Source organism: Podarcis liolepis (assembly GCF_965112155.1).
Source record: "Podarcis liolepis genome assembly, chromosome: 4".
Classification (NCBI taxonomy): Eukaryota; Metazoa; Chordata; class Lepidosauria; order Squamata; family Lacertidae; genus Podarcis; species Podarcis liolepis.
Window position 1 is genome coordinate 55807003 of NC_139558.1, and position 25472 is coordinate 55832474.

Below are 25472 nucleotides of genomic sequence, written 5' to 3' on the forward strand. Positions count from 1 at the left end.
TCAGTTAGATAGAACCGTGTATATACAGTCTTAAAGCTACAAAGAAAATGTGACGTAGTATGACCATGTGGGACACACAAATGTACCAAAACATGTGGCGTATTTCGTCAAAGTAAGTTATTGAACAGACTGAAGAAGGGGAGCACCATGATGGCCGTGGCCAGTATTTAGTCCTTAGATAGAAATACAGATATCCAAGGAATCCTTGAAAGAGAAAAGCAACTGGTCTTGCTCACACACCCCCAGCCCTTTTTAATATATTTGTACACAGGTGGATACAGAGCACACAACTGATAAACAGTGGAAATGAATGTAAAGAAAAGCCTCGGTGTGCCTTTGGTTTGGTGTCTTGTTCAAACCTGGGCTTTTTATTAAGCTTTTTCCAGACTAGCCACAAGATCAAACCCTGAAGGCAATCTGTGTGAGGAAACCTGTTTCCATGTTCAGATTTCTCTCTCATGACATCATGGTAGTAAAGTATTGGTTTTTCTGGTGTTTCCTGTCATGACTGAGTTCCTTCCAGCTGTGATATCTGGATATACTACTGTGGCATTTGTACTCCCCCCTGCCCCACTAATGAACCGATATACAGTAACTGCCTATAATTTTTGTATAAGGCATTCTACAAATTTGGTGCCAAAATAGATGAGAAAATAGCTGCTATTTTGCTTTGGGTTTTTTAAATTGAATATGCTATTTCCTTGCATTAATATTTTAATAGTGACACAGATACCGCATAATATCCAATTAAGTCATACTCAGAGTAGATCCATTGAAATCAATTGTCTTAAGTTACTTAATTCCATTGATTTTCAGTGGGTCTGCTCTGAGTATGACTTATGTTTGATAATTTGGATATCATCCAGTCTTTAAAAACATTCAAGAAGAGGATTTTGAAGACTCTGAGTGATATCTAAATAATCAAGCGTTAGTCATCTTGTAAAAATCTATCTAGGCTATACTTTGAAAATGCTTACCTCAACTGGAGTCACATAAACTGTCAGACCTTTTAAAAATGAAGGGTATTCAAAAATCTAGCTTATAAAAATGTAATTGATTTTTTGAAGAGTTATTGACTCTGGCAGGCTGCTGTTGTACCATGGCTGCACCTCCAATATAAGATTTAGCCATAATTACTATATGGGGCATGGTAGCATTTCAGTAACAGGTCATTTTATGTGTAACCCTTCCACAATTTTGTTATATAGGCTACAAGTGACAGTTCTCCAGTTTATTTGTGCATTTTGTGCAGATCATCAATGGCAACTTCATTTCAACACAAACAATTGTTAAAAATGCACTTGAAACAGAGTTTTAATTTAGAATTGTGTTGGGAATAAAGATCCATAGTGTGACATATCTGCACTTTCAGACATCTTATCTCTCTGTGTCATTTAAAAGAATGAGCTTCTAAGTAGAGGAAGAAAACATTGTTTGATTTTTGTGGTTGTTGTTGTTTCATTTTTTTGTAGCAGTTACAAAACCAGTCTAATTCTAGCACTGTATTTGGCCACTGTTTTCAGAATGATTTCATTTTAGTAACAAATAGAGCATTATTCAAAACCGTCTCACTGATTAGAACTGAGATCTCAAAAGCAGTTAAAATGAAATTCTCAAGCCTCTCGTTTTGCCGAAACCTCTTGTTTTTGGAGATGTCCCAGTGACTTTTAAGGGATGATGTCTGCAGATCTGGGTCTAATATAATACTTTATGCATATTTTTTGCTGCAAAAGGTTTGTGTGTCTCACTCACTAAAATTAGTTGGTGTTTTTGAAGAATTAAACAAATGACCCCTACCCCAAATTGCAGTGAAAATGAACCCGCTGGTTCTCTCATGTTCTAATTAACACTTTCAGATCATATAGACTCTGAAGTGCAATGGAGTTTTCAGACAACGCAGTTGCCTTTAGGGTTTAGTATGGAAGCATCTTCTCTGATATCCCTCCTCCTCAGCTTGCTTCTGAGCCAATAAGTCCCATTAAACTCAACTATGAAAAATAACACCCAAAAGAATGCCTTCACTTAAAAAAAGAAAGCAATCACAAAACTACTGGACTTCAAATAAGAACCCAACAGCTTCAATTATAGAAAACCAGAGTTACAATTCAACCACCTGGTTAAGTGCACACTAAGCATCTGCTAGGCTTCTCTTTGACAGGCTGTTTATACCTTTTTTATGCATAAATCTCTTTGATGTTTTCCCCCCTTCCCCACTCCTACTGTGGCTTATCATTCTCAGAAATACCTGTTCGTGCAAAGTGAAGCATTTTTCCGAGGACTACTTATTTAATTAACTAACGGACAGATACAGCCTATATTTATAGAAGTTACTCAGAGGTGAAAAGGACTGGAAAAGCAGAAGGAAACAGCAGGCCACAGCAACAGCGTGGCCAGCACCCTCCCATCCACACCACAGCTTTGTTTTTCAGCTGTTACAATCTGATTGCATTTTATATCTTGCTATACAGTTTAAGACTTTGGGTCAAGGCATGCTAGATATTAAAATAAAATATTAGCGCTTACCGGATGAATTCAATGACTGCAGGTACAGTACTCTGCGATATGACATACTTAGGAAATGTTTAATAATAATTAATTTGTTTTTATTTAAAGCATTTTTACCCATATTTTTAAGTTTTAAAGGCTCCCAGAATGGATTGTAAGATCTGTATTAAGATAATCCCTGCCATGGGATTTAGAATCTAAGTGATATGACACACAAGGGGAAAGGGATGAGTTGGCAGGGGAACCAAGATTCTATGTTTTATGGAATAATAGAATTGTAGAGTTGGAAGGGACCCGGAGTATCCTCTCGTCAAACCCCCTGCGATGCAGGAATATGCAGCTCTCCCACACGGATTTCACCTGCAACCTTGGCCTTATCAGCACCGCACTCTCACCAACTGAGCTACAGTGGTGCCTCGCAAGACGAAAAGAATTTGTTCCGTGAGTCTTTTCGTCTTGCGATGTTTTTTGTCTTGCGGAGCACGGTCCGCCGCAACTGCGCCTCTTCAAGCGGCTTTTTTTTTTAAAGCGCAAGACGTTTTCGTCTTGCGAAGCAAGCCCATAGGGAAATTTGTCTAGCGAAGCAACGCAAAACCGAAAAACCCTTTCATCTAGCGAGATTTTCGTCTTGCGAGGCATTCGTCTTGCGGGGCACCACTGTACCCAGTTCTTTCTTTCTTTTATTAAATTTATATCTTGTCCTCTTTTGAAGATTACAGGTGGTTTATGAAATAAAAACATGAAATACATAATAGCAAAAACAACAAATCTTATTATATTTGTATGTCACTTTTTGACTGAAGTCTTCAAAGTCACTCACAATATTAATAAAATGCAATGAATACAATGAATAAACAACACCAAACAAGAATAAACAACACCAAACAAGATCAGCTTGAGCAGGAACACTACTTTATCTGCTTGCTTTTCCCTCCAGTTCCTTCCCACATGTCAGTTGGTGGTAGAAAATCCTGTGCTGAGGAGACAATCCTACAGCAGCCGGAGCTGGAGCTTTTTCATGGAATCCTTCCCATAAGCCAGTTGGTGGCAGGTGGCCCTGTGGCTAAGAAGGGGATGCTTGTGTTGCTCTAGTGCTGACATGTGTGAGGAAAATGCTTCTACCGTTTCTTTGTTTGCAGTTTAGCTCAAGCTTTCTTGACATAGGATTAAGCAGTTAGAGTCTATAGAGCAGGTTCTAATAAAGACCCAGAAACCCCTTTAAAATGCGATTTAAAGCATTTTCTTGCAAGAGTGCCAGTTTCCTGGTCTGTAGAATAATCTTATAATTGCCACTGCGCTTTTGAGCTTTCAGTTCTTGAGAGAGCATTTAATCCTTCTGCAGATTTCTGCAGGCACATTTTGGGCCTAATTTGCTCCTGGTGTATTTTAGAGCAGGTAGCATTCCTTATGACGTGTAATTAGATAGTGAATGCATATGTAGTATAAAATATGCTTGAATTCTTTTCTCATAAATTGCATCCTGGATTATCTGAGAGCACAAAATTGGAGGCTGGAAGCTAAACTTAATTCTGGCAGCCATTTAAAATAAGTGATTGGGTAGTTTTCCAAAGGCAAGCAAGTTCAGCAGGTACAATGAAAGGCAAACTACTTTCCAACCCATTTTAAGTAAACAGTTTAATTATGAAGTTATGTAAGTGCAACTGCAGTCCCTTGAGTGCAAGAAAGGATATTGGCAAAGGTTTTAATGTATATAGAAGAATCTGCAGTGAACCATAGATGCTGCAAAAGAACTTGGATTTCATTTGTGTGCATCTGAGAGAGTTATTTTCAGATGTTTAATTTTTTAAAAAAGAAATCTGTATAATTAAGGTTTGAGTTATGAAAACATCTCCAGGGTGCCATGGCAAACATTATGATACAAATGTGAATAAAATAGTTATAACTGCATGCAAGTTCACCAAGCACTGTGCAGGACTGGTCTGAGACATGTTGCCATCTCCAGCATCTGCAATACAGTGGTACCTCGGGTTAAGTACTTAATTAGTTCCGGAGGTCCGTACTTAACCTGAAACTGTTCTTAACCTGAAGCACCACTTTAGCTAATGGGGCCTCCTGCTGCTGCCGCACGATTTCTGTTCTCATCCTGTAGCAAAGTTCTTAACCTGAAGCACTATTTCTGGGTTAGCAGAGTGTGTAACCTGAAGCGTATGTAACCTGAAGCGTATGTAACCCGAGGTATCACTGTACATGGGTCCAGTAAAGAAATAATAGGAAAATGTGAAAGAGCCTGCTTGGCCCTTGGGATGGGACACACCCTTTTCCTTTCCTTTCCTTTCCTTTCCTTTCCTTTCCTTTCCTTTCCTTTCCTTTCCTTTCCTTTCCTTTCCTTTCCTTTCATGGAAGGGTTTGCTTATTTTGCTTTCTTTCTTTTAAATACAATTCCGTTTGCCTACAAACTTAGAACTGCAGTGTATTAAACTGTGGTTTCAAAGCAAGCCAGGATCAGAAACCATGGTTTGATCCTGGCTTGTATTCACAAATCATAATATAAACATGCCATGGCTCCGATAGTTCAGCATCACAGGGAACGGTGGTTTCATGTGCTCTGGCACATGAAAGAGCTGTGAATAAACCAAAGACCGGTGGAATCTCGTACATGAAACAGGTTCCTGATGCATATTAACTCAGCCACTATATGAGAGGTGTGCTCTCTATTTTCACATAGGACTTTAAGGCACATCTCGCAGACCACACACTTCTTCATAGGCATCTATAAAATCATTGCTGCTATAAGCAACTGCTTGGGTTGACACTGCAGTCAGCACTACTACTCTGAGTACTGGCAGCAATAAGTGGAAAGGAGCAGTTGTAAAGAATCTTCCCATTCAAGCAAACAGGTTTCTGCAGAGGGGAGAGAAGACGATATCTGTAACTTTTCACATGGTGTTTAGTCACTGTCATCCCTGGAATTTATGCTACACAGACAAGATGTTCCCCACGTACTTGATGTTAACTCGTCTGGAATAAGTACCATTTCCGAGTTCTATATTCACAACTGTTGAAATTGCTTATATGGGCTACTTATACCAACATGCTAACCAGCTGGTAATATGATCAGGATTCTTCAGGAGTAATCAGGACTCCAATTAAATATGGCCTAGTGATTTGAAAAATATTTAAAATGCTAAGGTTTATGAACATGACTATGAGTTGTGTTATATACATGTGTGAAAGCTTTGTACTGAAGTATCTGAAGTAGCTAGTTGTCTTGTTTTGTAAAGGGAAGCTGCATTTGAAATACTCCTTTTATGGAGCACCTCCGTTGCTATGGGACTATTCCACAATAAGTGGCTTGTAGATCACAGCTTTGAGCAAAAGTGCCAAGATATGGGAAATTCTGGCTTTGTATAATTAGGAACATGATCCATCCCAAGGTTAGTGAAACTGAGTATATGGAAGGTATCAGTATGAAGAGCTTTGTTGGATCAGACCAAAGACTCTGGACTGATCCAGCAGAAAAGTGTGTGTGTGTTTGTGTGTGTGTGTGTACAGAAGGCCAGCTAGAGAAGAGGAAGGGGGGATGTGGGCTCTACCATGTCCTCAGTGATCAGTTCCTTCTCACGCCTTCCTGGGGACTCCTATGCTCAGATTTCGCATGCAGTCCTTTCCCCACCTTTTAGTAGCATTCTGTGATGGGTTTTTCCACCAGCTTTTTGAACTATTTTAACGTTTTTTAGGAGAACATTGTACTTTGCCGCTGCCTATTTTGGATACGGTTATAAATTACAGCAGCCAGCTGCGGTAATCTATAATAATCTGTTCCATGTTAAGGACTTCCTATTGCTATGAGCTCAGCCATAGGGCTGCTGCGTCATGTCCATCAGTGTTGAGAAAAACATAATCTGTGGGTTGTAGCACATGACTCCAAGTTGCTATGCAAAATGTTAGTTTCCTTGACAGGCAGCATACCAGAAAGCTCTTAATTAAGCAGATTTGTTTCTATACAGATTTTGCACAATCCATTGTGGTGTAACCCCCCCCCCCAATTTTCAGCAAAAGAGAAAGCTATTAACTTTGTTTAAATGTTATATGTAATTAGGAGTGCCACTCTGCTGAATTCATACATGAAGCAAAAGCACTAATGTTTAATCTGATTTTCATTTTTCAAAGTACGATGTATGTGAATATAATGGAGATTGGATCATTATTTTCTACAGAGCCTCTCCTCCTCCCGGAGGGGAGGAATTGGGATTGGAACGTTACAGGGGGCGTTCCGGCCCCTGCTCAACGTCACTGCTGATGTGCCATGCTCCCCGGTCAGTCTTCCAATCGGTGGGAAGCTCGGGGCGGGGTTTAGCTGCTCAAATGCGGCCGTGGCAGCTCTTCCCCTCATTGCGCTGCCGGGTTTCCTCGGGTAGCTGCTTTTGTATTTCAGCAATTGGTCCCCTGGTGCTATGGGTAAATAGTAGAAGGCTATGCATTCAATGGAATCCAGACAACTTGTTCTTGAACTTTTTCCTATTGAAGTCAAATTTTGATCAACTCATCCTGTTCAATTTCAGTGGGACACAAGTTCAACTAATGTAGTCTGGATCCAACCCAATATTCATCATATTGTTTCCAGCCTTTTGTACAGAAGGCTAGCTCAGGGGTACTGAAATCTAAGTCTAGTGGGAGAGGCTATCTCCACATGAGCTGACTAAAATCTCTATAATGTCATAGAGAATTCCTGGAAGAATCACCTCAGTTTGCATGTGGTGACAGCCAAATAAGAAGCAGTGCAATTGAACATTAGAAGAGGCCTGCTGGATCAGGCCAAAGGACCATTTAGTCCAGTATCCTGTTCTCACAGGGGCCAAGCAGATACCTGGACGTGTGGTTCTCAATAAGTGGTATTCAGAGGCAAACTAAAGCTTCTGACCTAATTGACAGACACCTTTCTAGACAATTGCCTGGTTTGTTTGAATGAATGAGCCAGCTTTATCTACAAAGAGGCTTTCCCTCAGTTGCAGAGCACCTGCTTTGCATGCAGAATGTTACAGGTTCAATCCCTGGGATCTCCAGGTAAAGCTGGGAATACCCCTGTCTGAAACCCTAGCTAGCCACTGTGAGTGTAGCTTAAATGGTCTGATTCAGCATAAGAAAACTTCTTATTTGATGTGTCAAGCTGCTGTTTTCCTTGCACAACAAGAGTGTGGAAGCAAAAATCAAGCCACATCTCTTAGGTGTGTTTTTTTGTTCAACGTGTGCAGAAGAGGAAGGCATGGTACAGTTGGTGTCATGATACGGATTGATTCTAAGGTATGGCATCCGCTCTTGTATCTATCCAAAAATATGGATTGTCATCATGATTTTTGAACTATCTTTGAAATGTTTGAAAAACCGTTTCAGTTGCTTCAGCATTTCCTAACAAGCTCTTAAGAGCTAAAAGTGCAATCCTATGCATGTTTACTCAGAAGTCCCACTTAGTTTAGTTGAAGTGCACTTCCAAAGAAATGTGTAGCATTCATTTTCCATTCTTTTTATCAAAGAAAGTGATTTTCTAAAACTTGGAAATCTTATGCTAAATGATTGGGAAAGGGACAATAAGTGTACTGTATTATCCATTAAGTTTTATTTACTCTGACAGGTGATTTAAAAGTAATAGGTACCTTACAATAATGCTGATAAGAGATAGATAATACCGCTTGAGATTGAACTATTTGAGAAAATAATGGCTGAAGCTCTGCATGAGTCAAATGGAATCTACTACAAGGATAATCTCTGGCTAAATGTTAAGCTGTAGGGGGAAGCATAAGCTTCAATCAACTGTTACAAATAATTTGATCCCAGGGCTACAAGTGCCTTAAATTAAATCCTTCTCAGCAGGATCCAATCTAAATCATTAAAGGCATGTCACGTAGAGCACTATAATCATCTTCTATGTGTGCTTGATTTATGAACGAAAAGTACAGTAAATCATAGCTTCTAATTGCCCAAGTCTCTATGTTCAGAATCACGCAGAATGCTCCGTATTAATAACATTACTAATACCCCTCATTTTCCATCTTGAGGGATCCATCCCAACAGGACTAGTGCAACTTTTCTTTAGCCCAACTGTTTCTGGCAAGGTAGCTAGTATTTGTTTTTGCATTATTCTTTTTGGGCAGGAGTCTGTACTTTGTCTTTTGAGCTCACTGGGGTTTTTCAAATTTGACAGGCTCGTCAGAAATGCAAACCACTACTGTCAGAACAGCTGTTAAGCTTATTATCTGTTCCAGAAGAGAGCAGAAGACATCAGTGCTGCAGGGTCTGCATGGGATGGATTCCTGTTCCATGCCACTCACAATTAAAGCTGGTGGCTTTGGGCTACAGGTGCTCTGTGCTCTATGTACCCTACAGTTTATCTTGTCTACATACTTATTTGATGATTCCATCCACGCTCAGACAGTAAAGGTACATGGTGAAGTACTTGGTGTCCCACAGCAAGAGAACTTCCTTTTCTTGGATTCTTGCTTAGGTTCGGGTCTCAATTTTTTTGTCATGTTACAAGAGCTGTGGTTGGCTTTAGGAAACCAACAAGGTGAAAATAGTGACTTCGGTAGTTTCATGAAAGGTTGGGGATTGTGTCAACCTCAGTAGTTAGGGGATCCTGCACCATATTAATGGGGGATGGGGGAAGCCAGTAGGAGCTGGTAATACATGATGCAAATTGTTTTCAAGGGTACTGTAAGGAAAGGCATATGGGACGCGGGTGGCGCTGTGGGTAAAACCTCAGCGCCTAGGACTTGCCGATCGCATGGTCGGCGGTTCGAATCCCTGCAGCGGGGTGCGCTCCCATCGTTTGGTGTCAGCGCCTGCCAACCTAGCAGTTCGAAAGCACCTCCGGGTGCAAGTAGATAAATAGGGACCGCTTACCAGCGGAAAGGTAAACGGCGTTCTGTGTGCTGCGCTGGCTCGCCAGATGCAGCTTGTCATGCTGGCCACGTGACCCGGAAGTGTCTGCGGACAGCGCTGGCTCCCGGCCTCTAGAGTGAGATGAGCGCACAACCCTAGAGTCAGGCAAGACTGGCCCGTACGGGCAGGGGTACCTTTACCTTTTACCTTTAAGGAAAGGCATGCAGTAGAAAGTAGGAGAAAGTAGTACATAGAGAGCATCCAAGTTTCCCATCAACTTTGGAAGTTGTGGAGAAGACCATAGGTGCTGTATACCAGATGCTTCTCCTAAGCCTTTATGCTTGTTGGAAGGTACAATAGTTGGTGTAAGCTTCATGGAGGAGCTGTGGGCAAGTGTTATTCCATACCACATAACAGGGGCAGGGTTTGGTTCTTAATGCTGCCAGAAAGAAGTGTACTGCATACGGAACCTAAGTTTGGATTTCATGACAATGCTACTACAAGACCACTCTGAGCTATTCAGTTCTGTCAACTATAACATAAATTAATTTAATTAGCTCAGGGGTAGCCAATATGGTGTCCTCCAGATGTTGTTAGACTCTCACCAGCACCAGATGATGGGAGATGTATTCCCACAAAATCTGGAGGGCACCACATTGGCTACCCATTCCTTAGCCCTAGCCATATCTTCAAACTACATTCACTAATGGGGTATGCGAATCAGCTAGCTTCACACCCTAGATTTTCATTATGCTAAGCAGTAATTGCAAATTGCAGTCTTCACATGTACAACTGTACATAAGTAGGTTCTTTCACTTGATTGGGACCCTGCACAAGATGGTCCATGATCATTTGTACAGGTCCTACCATGCATGTATACACTTCCATTTACATCTCTACTGAACAGGCACAATCCTGACCCCCCCCCACATCAACGAATCCAATAAATGCAATTTGAAGGTGTAATGGGGCTCTAAGACTGCAGTCCTACTACAGCATAAGCCCCACTGAACAAAGTGATGAGCAAACATGCATAGACTTGCATTCCATGTGTCTCAAATTGCACAAGTGACTCCTATATAAACAGTACTTCTTGAATATGTTTGACAGCTGCCCAATAAAATACAGAGCATACAAATTCACAGTGACTTAGCAAGCCAAAGGCAGAAGCCACTCATTGCAAAACATGTGTGCTCCATAGGACTATCATAAAAGTTTTCATTGAAGTTGCTCAAGTTGTTAAGAGCTTGTGGATGGAGTGAAATCATAGCCCTAGAATGGCTTGTGAACCATACTTGATGCCTTATAATCTTCATAAGCTACTACATTTATTTCCTTGAGGTAGAGTGAGTAGTTTTATATTTAAATTAAGCTTCTACTAGTGCATTGCATCTACATAGCTACAGACAATAGTTTCTGGTTGTAAAGTTCATATTCTTTTTTCTATTAATACAGATTTCTGGCGCAGATATTACACATTTGATGGAAAGTAAGGCATGCACATGCTGAATCTAGGTTCATTAGGTTGCACACTGCTTAGTCCACAAACCAGCTATACAGGGTTTAGATGTAATTCAGTTTAATACTATTGGGGACCAATTAGAAGTCTACCAGCTGAAACAACAGGGCTTTGCTTTTAACAGGTACATTGGTTTATATACCTAATTAAAGATAGGGCAGAGATGGTCCCTGTGCTGGGATGGTTGAAAGGCACAAGAAGACTCTAGCAAATTATACCTTTGCCATAACGGCTTTAATATTTTCAGTAGGTTTAGCAAAGACTGCATAGATGGTTTCTTTTTGGAGCAATGACCTGACACTTGCAGTTCTTTGGTGTCATGTGGGTTATGAATGTCTTTCCTCCAAGTTGTGTTTTCATTTTTCCTTCTTGAACATGCACATAAAAACTGGGGTGGGGAAGGAATCATACCCCCCGGTAGAGTCTTTGTTGCTAAAATGTTATTTGTTCTCCAACTTGGAATGACAAGTCACCTGTTGAATATTGCCTCTTATATCACTGATGAGGACTGACGCAGTTCACCCGTCTTCATGTCTGTGAAATAACAGTGTGGTTGTTCACAGTTCTTTTAAAACTGAGTGCTTCTCTACTTTAATCATACCCAAGTGGTCAGTAGTCCTTTAAAATAAATTAAAAGGTGCCTAGGTACTTCTTCCCCATAGCACTATTCTGCAATTTCAGTCTATATACCCATTTATATAGCATTTTAAGAGATCAAAATGGCTTCCCACCATCCCTTTCTCTGGCAGTACAGCCATTCCCACTGCATTACATTTGGAGATTAGGGCGACAATAGCAGCACATTCCTTAAAATGGGCCAGGTGAGAAAGAAATTTTTCACACATGCCAGAATGGCTGGTGGTTTGGAAGTTTGATTATCTTCCCCTGTAGCTACAGCATATCAAACTGCTTGAGTCATCCAGATTTCTCTTGCTAAAATCTTGGATGGGGCAACCGCTCATCTCCAGTCTTGCTGTTAATTAGCATAAAGGAGGAAAAAATCAATTTCCCTACCAGCTGGGGTGAGTAGATCCCAGCAGGGGTCATGTCCTTTATGAAAATGCATAACACTAAGTGAAGCTAACGTTATGGCTTGCTTGCTTGACTTAACTTGTTAATTAGTTTCTGGGAAGTGCAGGTTCCTCCTTCCCTGTACTTCTTTGGGCTTAATGGTAGTTATTAGCTTAGAGTAAGTTTTGCTTATTTATCTTTAGGAAGAAATGAAGGTTACAAAGAGGATTTGACTTTAAAAAACAACAACCATTAAGTTAAGTTACCTGTAAAATATGCTATCCAGTTGGAAGCAGGATTTAACAAAGTAATAGCCGAGAAAGGAGGTTTAGCATAAATTTCGCAAATGAATCAATTTGTTTCTCTATCACACTAAAATATCTCACAGTAGTCACTGGGTCCTAACACTCATGCTTCTGGTGGCATTCACATTATTTTCATTTCCTGATTATTTTAATTGCAACCTTCTTTCTTTCCCCAGATTTGCTGACCATTAGCTCTACATCTTGACCATTAAAAGATATTTAATCTAACATACAACAACACGAGTTGTCCACCGAAGGCTATTTAAAGTTCTGACAAAATATAAAGTAAAAGTAAAATGCAGATGGTGGGGAGCAAAGAGAAGAATGAAATACATTGCAGCCACTTTAAAATGCCACTTTCTTGTGGGGGTTCTCTGTTCTCATCAGCTGCACAGCTCTTAGAAGTACAGATGGGCTAATCAGTCCGTTTCTGGTTCACGTCACTTTCATGTGTGTTCACTCGGAAGTCTGTTCCATCCCATTTCCACATTAATCTTTTTTTATTTATTAAAAAAAAATCTGCATGAAAAATTGTAATTAAAAAGACATTTCCATTTGTTTGTTAGTTAGTTAGTTTTAAATATTTAAATACTTCTTTTCCCAGAACACGTGATGGTGAAAAGCAATATGATCATAAAAATACAGTCCGATAGTATAACATTGCATATAGTAAATATAATTCAACCAAGATAAAACCATTCCCAAAGTCGCATCAATAAAATAACAAAACAGCATATCCAACCCAGCCACCTCTTGCACGAGGTGAGAGAAACAGGTGGGGTTTTTTATATCTGCACATCTTAAAGGTTAGGGATTGCTGCTGAGAAGACCCTGTCCTTAGTATCTACTAGTTTAACTGATCTTAAAAGTGGGCCAGTCTTAAAACATGGACAGGCAAGTGACCTGGCTGCAAACCATTTAGGGCTTTAAAGGTCTAAACCAGCATTTAAAATGAGTCTGGAAATCCACTAGCAACAAGTGTAACACTTTAGTTAGGGTATACCAGCTGGTGTACCAATCTAAGGCTGCAAACCCCTACCCCCACTTAGCTTCAGAATAAACCCTGTTGAATGTATGTTCTGAGTAGACATGGGAAGATTGAAGCCCGAACTGGTAAAAGGCACGACTTCTGGCGTTCTATTAAAATGCACATAAAACAAATAAGACTTTGTTATATATATTTTTAAAAAGCAGAGAACTGCATTAGATCATTCAGGAAGTAATTGAAATGCCTGAATAGGGCTATGGTCTTATTTAAAATAATAATACCTATCTTATTTCACACAGGAAGTATTTTTCAGTAGCTGGCAAGGAAGTGTAGGCTTTTGGAAAAAACATTTCCCCCATAAAAAAGATTAAAAAACAACTGCCATGAAGCAATGCTGCCATTTTAACTAGCAAAGCTTGCTCTCTGGAGTTAGGAGTGGGTGCAGACAATGCAGTATCTTGGAATTTTAGTATTCACTAATGATAGCATGAATAGAGCATTTCTCAATTCAAACAGCCCTTGGTGGACTGAGAAGCAGTAATGTTCCAGATTGATAATTGCCAAGAAAGTTTCAAAACCCAGACCCCTTACTTTTAATGTCTATACGGCAGCCAAGAGACATCATTTAGAACACAGTCTTGTAAAGAAATTAAAAATGAGTGCAGTTCCACATGTATGTGCTGATGGAAAGTTTCCTATCGGAGTGCATCATGGGTAAAAATAGAAGGAATGCTACTACCACCCATACAACTGCAGTTTTTCCCAAAGAGAGTGATAAAGTGTAGAACAAGCCTCTTCAGTGTAAAATGCTTAGATAGTTCTTGTTTCATGCAGCCATTAGTGATTTAGACTTGAACAGCCACATGACAGAAGACTGAAGAGAGTTGTAAAAGCACTGATCTGGCAGGAAGGGTCTACTGATTTAAGCCAAAAGCCTCAGGAGAGCCTTAAGAGGTCTTTGGATCCTAGCCAAGAGAACATCGCACAACGTCAGGCAAAGGTAGCTGCTTCCCTCTGTCAAATGCTGAAGTTTTGTTATACAAAAATGGAAAGTGTTTGGTGCTAACATTATCTGCAACCTGACCTTGTTGCTGGCCTGAAAATCACAAGAAACTGTTTCAGCTTAAAAGCTCAGTATGGAAATATTTTTGTCTATAGCAGCATCACACATACTGTCATTTCTTCTTCGTCTTCCCATGAATGGCTGTGTTTGCTTGTCACATAGCGACAGACTCGGTCAAGTGTAAATGGTCCCTTATGCAAAAGCATCAGAGAACAGTTCTGCTTGGATGGCAACAACCGCCTGAACATATTCCAACACAATTCACCATAGTGTCCTTTTATCAGATGCTCTCAATGCTCTTTATAGCTTTTAATCTTTGCTTGGTCCTAACCAAGCGATATTTAATCTATGCCTTACATCTTACAATGACAACCATGGTAATTGTGTACCAACTGATCATGGTCAAAGATACCTGATTTGTTCATGAAATGAGCATATTTGCTTTCCATAGACAGAACAAAAGGTTATGTTTGAAACATTTTCAAACTGCTTCCTGCAGCTATGGCATTTACCATAAAAAATTAGGTAGGAATGCTTTACAATCCCAACCCCTAGTGGTGGGTGGGGCAGCACTGCCTCACTTCTAGCCTCCTAGATGACTTTGGGATTCCCTTCCAACTCTACAAGTCTATGATCATGCCACTGGTAAGTGGGCAATAAGCTACTGCTGATGATCCTCCTGTCAACAAGCCAGGAGAAAGGATGCTGGCAACTTTTGATATAAAACTCAGTGTATCTTCCAAGGAGACCAATCCTCTGGCCCCTCAGCTACGAGTTTGGACCTGGCATGGTGCAAATACTGTAAGGGGAAAAGCTTTGGATAGAACAGATAATCTGCTGCCCCCTGCTCCCCAGGCCCTCACTGGAATGGCTCTGCATATCTCATCCACTTAGCAATTAGATGCCTCTTAACTATCGTCAGGGGAGAAGGAAAACATGTACTCATTTTGTATTGGTGCTAAATAATGATGTGCTACTAGATGGCTGTGCTGAAGAAGCAAATAACTAATACCTACCTCTCCCAACCTCCTCTCTTGTTGCCTGATATACATTATGGATGACCAGTTAGTAAATAGGTTATTTATCTGATGTGATAACATTTCATTAGATCTCAGAATAAACTAATCTTCTCAGTTAGTGGTATTCCCACTTTCATAGCGCTCTCTCTCTCTCTCTCTCTCTCTCTCTCTCTCTCACACACACACACACAGAGAGAGAGAGAGAGAGAGAGAGAGAGAGAGAGAGGAAGGGGGGTATCTAGAAGGTGGTGTGTACATTTTCAGTGGTATTCGCACACTTTTGGAATCCTGCCCTCTTCAAAGGAGCACTGTCTGGGCTCCTCTCTTGTGGTCTTTCTCTAAATACTTTTATTATGCTAAGTCTTTTGAATGCTCTTATTGCCACCATCCTATATATTGTTTCCAAAGGAAACATTAACCTTGGGTAGGTGCCTGGAATCTTGCACTGCTGTGGAGATTGATGTGGCATGTAATGTTTTTAATCTGATGTTGCTTTTATTACGTTTGTTCAATACAATAAAAATATTAAATATGTAAAAGTTTTCATTGTAAGCCACCTTGTGAAAGTATGTCATGAAAGTCAGGGTAGAAAAATATTACATTTAAACAAATGAATGTGTATATTAATTGGAAGATATTAAGCAATGCAGTCATCATGGTTCTTAATGTTCAATCCTAGATCCAACTGTATTGCATTTTTTTCTCCCTCTCCCCCCTGCATGAAGTAGAAAAGAGCACACATATTTCCCTCCTAATCTCAAAGCTGTTCCAAAGATCTAGGTAGATCACTCCCTGGAGTTGAGAAGAAAGGAAGCTTATTATTTCATTGATCAATGAAATGCCATTGCAGTTAACAGAATTAGTTCAGAAGAAAAAGGTAGCAGGAAGGGAACAAATCAGATATAACTCAAAAGACACTGTATTCTTATTTCTCTTTCTTTCTCTTTTATTTTTATTCCAAAAATCAAATTGTTCTTTTAAAGCTGTGCTATATGAAAAGGCTGTGATCTCAGCTAATCCATGCTTTTCCAGGATAAGCCCAGATTTCTGCAGCTACAGTAAAAACCTTATGCTTGTAAGCGCCTTATAGATAACTAATGGGCACTCGAGCAGTGTAACTTTTGATGAGGAAGACATAATGTTTATTCTTTGTACACATAGCCCATATAACAAGAAAGAGGACTGGGTGGGGGGGGGCAAGATCAAACCATTACATGTCTTAGTTGAAAACTATGAACTGAATGCATGAAAGGTAAAGATTTTTTTTCTTAAGAATCTCTTTACTTCCCATCCCAAGGTGGTGAGCTATATTATTATGATTACCAGTATATTTTATTTATTATTTTGTGGAACACTTTCTGCATTATAGCTTGCTACATGTGCTTAACAAAGATGTGAGGCAAAAGTGATAATCTGACATATTGATGTCTATAATTTCATTTGATTAAAAATAACATTTTTGTTATTTCACACTGCTCAGGGTTTGCATCCATCTGTGTGCTCCTTCTCTTGACTGTGGATAATTATCAAAAACATAAAGGTAAAGGTGAAGGGACCCCTGACCGTTAGGTCCAGTTGCGGACGACTCTGGGGTTGCGGTGTTCATCTCGCTTTATTGGCCGAGGGAACCGGCGTACAGCTTCCGGGTCATGTGGCCAGCATGACCAAGCCGCTTTCTGGCAGATAGACCAACACTATTGAAGGAAGTTACTGTCAAGGTTGCTCTATTTGGATTCAGTGTCTAATCATCTGAGGCATGATATGGGCATGTTTATAATGTCAAAACAAATTTGTAGGATCCTTGATGAGGGTATTGCGGGAAATCAAAATTTTGATGTGACATAGTTGTGAAGGGAATTTCACACATTACTAGGCTTTGGGTGCCCTTAAGTGTCAAAACAGTCCCTTCTTCTCTTGCTCCTCTGTTTCTCACTCACATAATTCCTCTGATAAGGATGGTCAAAAAAATATATTTTGTTTTCTGAAGGAAGCCCAGAAAAGGGCTCCACAGAGGATTTATTTTGTCCAGAAAAGGTAACAGTTCCATCATTTCAAAGCTTCCTTCCTCAGGTTGTGTCTGTATGTGTATAATTTTCCCCATTTGCCTCCTGGACTTCAAGGCAGCAGTGGTGACAAACTCAGGGTTGTCATAGGAGAGGCTTTTTTTGCCAGGAGGGAGAAGTCAGAGGAAAAGGAGAGGCTGGCAAGAGAATATAAGACTCTCAGTTGCTCTTGGACTCTTGCTGGGATAACTGATTCTACTGCGCTTCTTGGCTCAGCTTCCTTCAATGTTCTCTTGCTTAGCTCCTGCCTCATCACTAGATGCTGGTCAGACAGTACAATGAATAAATGCATGTCAGTTAACCACTAAATTTCATATCCCTGCTTCACTAGTTATTCTGATACTTCGCCAGCACATAACTGGTGTTCATAGGCACACAAAAATGTTTTTGCTTCCCAGGCAATCTTTTAACATGTTACAGACACGTGCCCACTGTCCAAAACTAAGTAAATCAGGTCAGTTGTTCTTTTAAAAAGGGATTCATTACTGAGAAACTCGGGAGCGTGAATTATGTCAATAGAGCCATAGGGAAATCCTTTCAGGCTTGAACGCCTAATTGAAAAAGACTCTGTTGGGAACCAGGAACCTCCATATAATAAACACAAAAATTGTTTTATCTATCCTGTCTATCTACATGCATATTTATGCATATTATTTCATATTTGTTATTAAGAAAGTTGCACTCAGAGCAGCTCACAAAAGATAACTTTATATTTATGGCAAATCAGAAGGACTAATTGATTGACTAACCATATAAACCCCCTCAGTTGTTGTCAAGGGACACAGGATGACTGCCCTCCTCCCCACAGACAACCGTATAGTTAGCTAGCCTGTGAAGCATCCCTCCAGGAATACAGTCATCCACCCAGAGCATCTCCATATGAGGTAGCAACGTGGGTATCCACACTAAAAGTGTGAGATGAGTTTTAATGGGTAGGAGGGGATATATTCATTGGGTAGGAGAGGATATATTAATTGCAGTTTATCCCTCCAGGCACCCACATATGTGGGTTGAACAGTTTGAAACAACATCAAAAGCATAGGAATTAGGCTGTAAAAACTTGTTTTGAGCAATCTCAACTATGAAGTAAACTGGCTGCCCCCTTCTTACCCTGCTTAAAAAAGAATCGGACAAAAATTTGTAAAGTAAGTTTAGAAGTAAGATTTACGTCTTGGTTCACAGCAGTGGCAGCAGTAAAAACTACAGTGGTACCTTGGGTTAAGAACTTAATTCATTCTGGAGGTCTGTTCTTAATCTGAAACTGTTCTTAACCTGAAGCACTACTTTAGCTAATGGGGCTTCCCGCTGCTGCTGCTGCTGCTGCTGTGCCGCTGCCGCGCAATTTCTGTTCTCATCCTGAAGCAAAGTTCTTAACCCGAGGTACTATTTCTGGGTTAGCGGAGTCTGTAACCTGAAGCGTATGTAACCCGAGGTACCACTGTATGTAGGCATAATATTGTGCCTAAAACTGGAGCAAGTGAAGGCATGTCTGCATCCAATGCTGGTCAAAGGAAGAGAGAGAGGGAGTGGGAGTGGGGAGGGAACAGGAAGTTACATCTGTGATATAGGAAGCATGTGTCAGGGGTTTAGGAGCAGAGGCACGGGCAAGGGAGGAAACAGAGAGCGAAGGGGAGGAGGCAGAAGAAAAGATGAGTGATGACGACGACCCGAGATCTCCTAGTCTTTCCAGTGAATCAGAGGATTCACAGAAAGGAGCACCAGTGGCCAGGGCAAGGGGGGAGTCTAGGGGGGCACCCCAGGAAGATAGAGCCAGAGGGGACTCAGGGGGGAGCAGCTGGAAATCGGGACCAGCGTCACCGCCAGGAAGCAGGGAAGAGGAAGGGAGCCAGGGGGGAAGCGCTGGCAGCTCACCACAGGAGGGAGGGCATGAGTCAGGAGTGGCCACACCTCCATCGGGGAGCGAAGAAACGGTTAAGAGGAAAGTGGAAGGTTGGGCGCGCGCGCCAAGTTCAAATGCAGAGGAAGGCGGCGCAGTAAGCAGCCCCGAAAGGGAACCAGGTCCTAAAGCCCGGCGCAAGGAGGCAGGAGGGTCCGGGTCAGCGTCAGAAGAATCCCGGAAGGAAGAAGCCCCGGGGGGTAGAGGGACCCAGAGGAGGACAGTCAGGCGGAAAAGGTGGAGCAAGGCTAGGATATTAAGTTGGTGCACACGGGGCGGAGACTCAGACGGAGCTTCGCCGATCTAGCTACTAGACGTAGAGTTGCGCGCAGCAGCATGAGAATGGAAACTGTAATTCAATAAAGACTTTTACTTAATGATCGCTGGCTAGCGTGATCCTCTGTGAGCTAGGATCTTCAAGCAGCTCTGACAGCATGATTCCTTGATGCCTTCTCTACTGCCACTGATTTGAACACCCAAATCCATATTTTTAATTGATGTAGCCTAATTTGTTAGAAAGGTTTGCATCTAGAACATCCTGTCTTAGCTCACCTTCAAGACTTTCTCAGCTCTGTGATTCTGCTTCCCCAGGAGTTACGGCAGGAACACATAAGGTTGAAATATTAATTTGATCATGGGGTTAATGTTAATATGCTGTGACAATGTCTCCGGCTGTAATGTCCAAAGGTATTTCTGTACCTATGCAATTAATCTGACTGAAGTGCAAATGGTTGCCGGAAATATCTAATAACCTTCCAGCCTCATTCTCATCTAAGAGTGTGAGAATATGGTGATTTTAATATCTATGTGTGAGTTCTTTACATGTCCTTAATTCATAACTGCACAAACAGAACTTTACTATACATAATTGTATAATAATTCCAGAGAAAAAGTCAGTAATATTAGCTCAGAGAAGAGTCTACCCATGCTTTGTCCCATAAGGCATTTAAAAGTGAATTCCCTCCTGGTCTTCATTCTAGCCACTGCATTTTATTTACTTTGTTTATAGCTACTTTTTGTTCATACTTATTTCTTGTTTCTAAAAGTGCACTGTATTTAAAGATACACTGTTAAATAAGGGATATTTCACAATTATTCTTTAGTTATTTATGAAAATAATGAAATAACTCTTGTCCTGGTTTGAATCTATGTTGAAATGAAAACAGTGGTGTGGTACATAGTTTCCAATGGAAGCAAAAAGATGCCATTAAACCTGGGGTGGGAAATCTGTGTGCCTCCAGATTTTCCTGGACTACAAGTCCCATCAGCCCCAGCCAGCATAACCAATGGTCAGGAATGATGGGAGCTGTAGTCTAGCAACACCCAGAAAGCCATAGGTTCCCAGTCCCTGCTTTAAACCATCAGCCCCAGCTAGCTTGTACAATGGTCAGGAATGGTGAAGATGGCAGTCTAGCAATAACTAAAGGGTCGCACATTACCCACCTCTAATACAGCCCACTATTGTCTACACTGACTTGCAACAGCCTTCAAAAGTACCAGGCAAAAGTTTTTTGCAGCCTTGCTAACTTTTATGTTAGGTATAGAACTGAGAATACTTACATGCAAAGTATAACACATTTGGTAAAATATCAGATCAGTTATTGTCTTTGTCTCAAAAACTGTTGCCACTTGGTATATGCATTTATGTTCTCTAGTGTGACTTATTTACTAGACACTTACTGTAGACAGATCAAGGTCAGAGCAGAGCATACACAAGATGTATGACATGACTACATTTTGAAATAATGATTTTAGTAACTACATCTTAGTCCAGTCACCTGAAACAACCATCAGATGTTAGTTCATTCTTTAATACTTTTATACATGTGCAATCAGATGTCAACAGTAGTAAGGAAGGATTCAGAGAAAGAGGACAATGGAGCTTATCTTATGCCAAAAATTCAAATGTATTATTATTCCTTATTCTGTATATATGCTCATTCATCCTCCCATTTGTCCCATGAATCCTAGGCATGGCTCCAAGAGGTTTGTCTTTTATCTTGCCTCTTTCTCCGAGAAAACCTGCTGTTTATTGCTGAAACAAAGCAAATGTCAACTGGGTTTTCGGCAGATTGACATTTGTTCTGATTCAGCAATAAACAGCAAGTTTTGTCAGAGAAAATGGTGGGACTAAAGAAAAATGTTTTGGACCCATGCCTAGAAATCATGGGACAAACGGAAGAAATCATGGGACAAATGGAAGTGTAGATTAGCCCTCTTGTCATACTTCCCTCTAAACTAAATGTCTCAACCATTTGAGCCTTCCTTGTAAGGGAAAATGCCCCCAAACCTTCATCATTCTGGCTGCTCTTTTCTGTACTTTTGAGTTCTACACTATCCTTTTTGAGCTGGGTAACCAGAACTGCATACAGCATACAGCATTCAAAATGGATTCATAATCATGCCCATGTAGAATCAGGGCAGAATTAGAGGAAGATTTGGGAATATATCCATAGCACACGTCAATCCAAAGTGCTCATTTGCCATAGTATGTGTGGGAATGAGTTTAACTCAGTATTAGAATGCATTCTTTGCATGCAGAAGATCCCAGAGTCAACCCTTGGCATCTCCAGGTAAAAAGATCAGGTAACAGTTATGCAAATGTTTCTTGGCCTGACACCCTGCGCAAGATGGACAACTAGTCTGCACTGATATGAAGCAGCTTTCTACACTTCTATTGTGCCATTTAAAACAGAGGCAAGGAATCTGTGGCCCTTCAGATGTTGTTGGACTCCATCAATACCAGCCATCGTGGCCATTGGTTGATGGTACTTTTAGTCCAGCAGCATGTAAAGGTTCCCTTTCCCAGCTTAAAGGATTAAATATCACATTCTTCCCATGAATTTATGAGAGTTTTGGGAAGAGTAAAGGATATGCTAGTGTCTTTAATCCCACAGGAATGCTCTAGCCAATCCATTTTGAAATAATCATTTGATTGCTTCAGGACGGAGTTCTTGGCACGTTTACAACAAAGTATGCATCATTCAGTTCAATGAGACTCTTAAGTAAACATACGTAGGATGTGGCTGTTAATCTGAATGTTCCAGGCCTTTATTAGGCTGCAAAGCCTGTAATAGAATGGACCTGTAATTTTACATCAAACAAATGAACTGGGAAATTATAGGCTTTACCTTTAAAGACCTTCCACTCAGATCTTCATATGTATACTTACTATAAACTGCACATTTGTCCAAAGATCAACACTGACTTCCATGCGCAGACTTTCCTAGCATTTTTAATGATTTGTTTCATTATCTTTTTTATATTGAGTTTCTTCCTTGTAGCTCTTTCCAGGCAGTTAATTTCTAAGATACACTAATTATGTTTACCTATATACAGCATCTGACATTTTATGGGTTCTCCATCAAGGCTGCCACTTTAATCTTCCATTTCACCGTCAGTCTAGAGATTATGATTCACAAGCTTGTGAGGCATTGAGTAAATATTGAAACAGATGAATAATTTGTTACTTGCATATATGTCATGATTCCTTCTACAGGAAAGCTCATAAAGTGTATTCAGTGTTTTATTTTCAAAGACGAACCACTGGAGAACTAATAATCTAATAAATAGTTTGCACATTTAGATCATGCGGTGGGGGGTGGGTGGAAAATCAATGCCAAAGCAAAAGCAGCAGAATCAGGGAAGTGATTTAACTTTATGGTGTTAAAGGGACTAAATATTGGCATGAACAAAGATGGCACAAGCTAAGCGTTAGTAATGACTGATCTTACAGCTGAGGAACTTTCCAATCGTTAGTCTGGAGGCTTCCTTTAGTTTCACTGAATAACGAGGCTGTGTACATCCAGCAAATTAAAGTGGATCTGATGTACCCTGTATGTACACGTTCTTTTTGTGTCCAGACAATGTTGATCCATGGATAATGTGGTAATGGGGAGGGGGATACAATGTACACCCCATGTTACCCACCTGTGGAACTACTGAAGGGCGTCATGTGGATGTGTTTTTTAGACCCGTTCTCATGTAGCCACCCTCCAGACCTTTTGTGGAGGAGACACACGAAGAAGGGTCTGCATGATGATTGCAGGATTTGGGTAGATTCATATGGAGAGAGGCGATCTTCAAGTTTCTGGGTTTGGAGGAGTATCAGATGATTGGAAAGTCACCGGGTCTTCATATCTTTTCCCAGCACACCCCCCTTTTGGTCCTACCACGTCCGAGTTCAATACTAGTAGGGTAACAGCCACAGAGGTAGTTGTACAAGTCAGAGATGGGAGGGAAAATGACACTTGATCTCCCTTTCCAAAGTTGGAGCTCTCTCTCCCTGACCATTGGGAGATCCAATGCACCCTTTGACTGTTGGTGCGCCCTCCTAAAGAATTTAGGATTGCAGGACTAATAAACTATACTGAATTAGAAACCTGGAGTTGATTAAGGAGCCTTATTTGATTGCAATCTCAACCATGCTAGGCTGCTGTGTCTCAAGGCTAACTGATTACTAGAAAGGAAAAGATGCAGGCCTGGCTCTTTCCTTTCTGTGTGTCCAGGGTATTTAAGAGGATATCTACTGTCTTGTTCATAAATTACATGGATTGTCTCTTAGGCAGTCCTATATCACAAGCAAGGCGGTGACCCTTTTTGTAACACCATTCTTTATTATCAAGCTTGTGCAGGAAAATAACTGGCTGAACTGCAATAAGTTTGCATTTATAGGAAAAGCAGGATTCTGCAACCCCAAAAGGTGGATGCCAACTCAGTGAGTGAGGGGACGGTGACAAATAGTAGCAATGAAAGTTATTTGGTTCATGTTCAAACTGACAAAGGAACTGTCAGATGTTTCTTGATGGCTGGAGGGAACTTATAGATATAAATCTTCCAGAGATTACAGGAGTCCTGATAAGAGAAAAATATGACGGACAGAGCTGACTGACATTAATTTCAGCATGTAGCTCAGTAGTTGGTACTATAATCCAAACGAAGTACTATTGGGGAATGCTAAGTAGAGTGAACCAAGGGACCAGTAGACTGGTTGGTAATGCCATTATTCATTATCTAAAAGAATTATGGGATAAAGAATTGTGAGGCAGCTGTAATATAAAGGGATACATAATAAAATTGTTTAAGATGTGATCATCTATAAAATTACATGTTATTTAAATGGTAAACCTAATGTTACTTGCTTAAAAAGTGTATGACATTTCAATCTTATTTTCTTCTAAGAACTATTAACATTGGTACTGCTGAGTTAAAATGTAAAGCAGGTTGTAATTCTACTGTGTATTTCCATTTCCTGATTGTCAGATAATGACTATGCTACTCTATACCGGCGACATATAAAAAGGAAAAGAGCCCTTGCAGCACATTAGCAGATTATATTTTGTTGACTGGGAAATATTAAGCAATATGTGAATTGTGAATTTCACATGGGGAAATAAGTGACTGTAAAATTCAAAGTATTCTCTAGTGGATAGCAGTAAATGAGTAAATTATACATGCAAATCAAGAGCTGCAGTTAGATGTGGCTGCTTAAAGAACTTGCTTCAAAATATGCTGTTTATTATGCATTTCTCAAGCCCTACATTTCCACAGAATTTGGCCATGAGATTGATATAATCTTAGGGGCATTATCTACAGTACATGTTCACATACAGCTGGGGCATGAGAGATATTTATTGAAGAAATGCAGGTGCCACTTAAACTGGACCTCAAATTTTAAAAATATGTGTTATGTTATTGTATACTATACACTTACAATATTTATGTTGTGATTTACTCCGTCATGCTGTTATCTCAATAAAGGCTGAAAGATAGAGGCCTGGTTCAGACATCACACTTACCATAGGCGGAAGGCCACTCACTATCTTTGTTGCCCTTCTCTGGACACATGTAATCTGAACCTGAAAAACTGGTTCATCTAAACTCTGGTTTGTTGTTCCAACCATGGTTTATGAAGTTGGCTTATTTCAACAAACCATAACTACCCTGTGGTTGATTGAAATCAAAATTTACTTCTTCATTTATTTCAAACAATTTATATACCATTTGATTGGTTTTTTTAAATACCTCAAACCGGTTTACCTTCTCATTATCCTCTTGTGTTGACCAACTGATGGTCAAGCCATCAGCTGAATACCAATATACCAAGGTGCTACAAGAAATAAAATTGCTCTCTCCACCGATTTTTTTTCTCTATTCCTTGTTCTGAAATGGACATTCCTTATTTTCATTTAGATTGGTGTTGTATGTAATGACATGCTAAGACAAGCTAAAACATGACTAAAGCTTATTTTTTTTGTCTCTTTAT

At 40.3% G+C, this 25472-nt stretch overlaps 1 protein-coding gene across 6 annotated transcripts in view; it reads left to right on the forward strand.

The window, feature by feature from the left end:
* Positions 1 to 25472, forward strand: part of GRIK1 (glutamate ionotropic receptor kainate type subunit 1) — a 152374-nt gene that overhangs the window by 56944 nt on the left and 69958 nt on the right. The window contains exon 1 of one of the 6 annotated variants that reach the window (XM_083500341.1): positions 5453 to 5900. The exons of the other annotated variants lie outside the window; for them this stretch is intronic. The gene's annotated coding sequence lies outside the window, so the exon portion shown is untranslated. Of the gene's footprint in view, positions 1 to 5452; positions 5901 to 25472 lie in introns of those variants that run through there. 6 annotated transcript variants of the gene reach the window in all.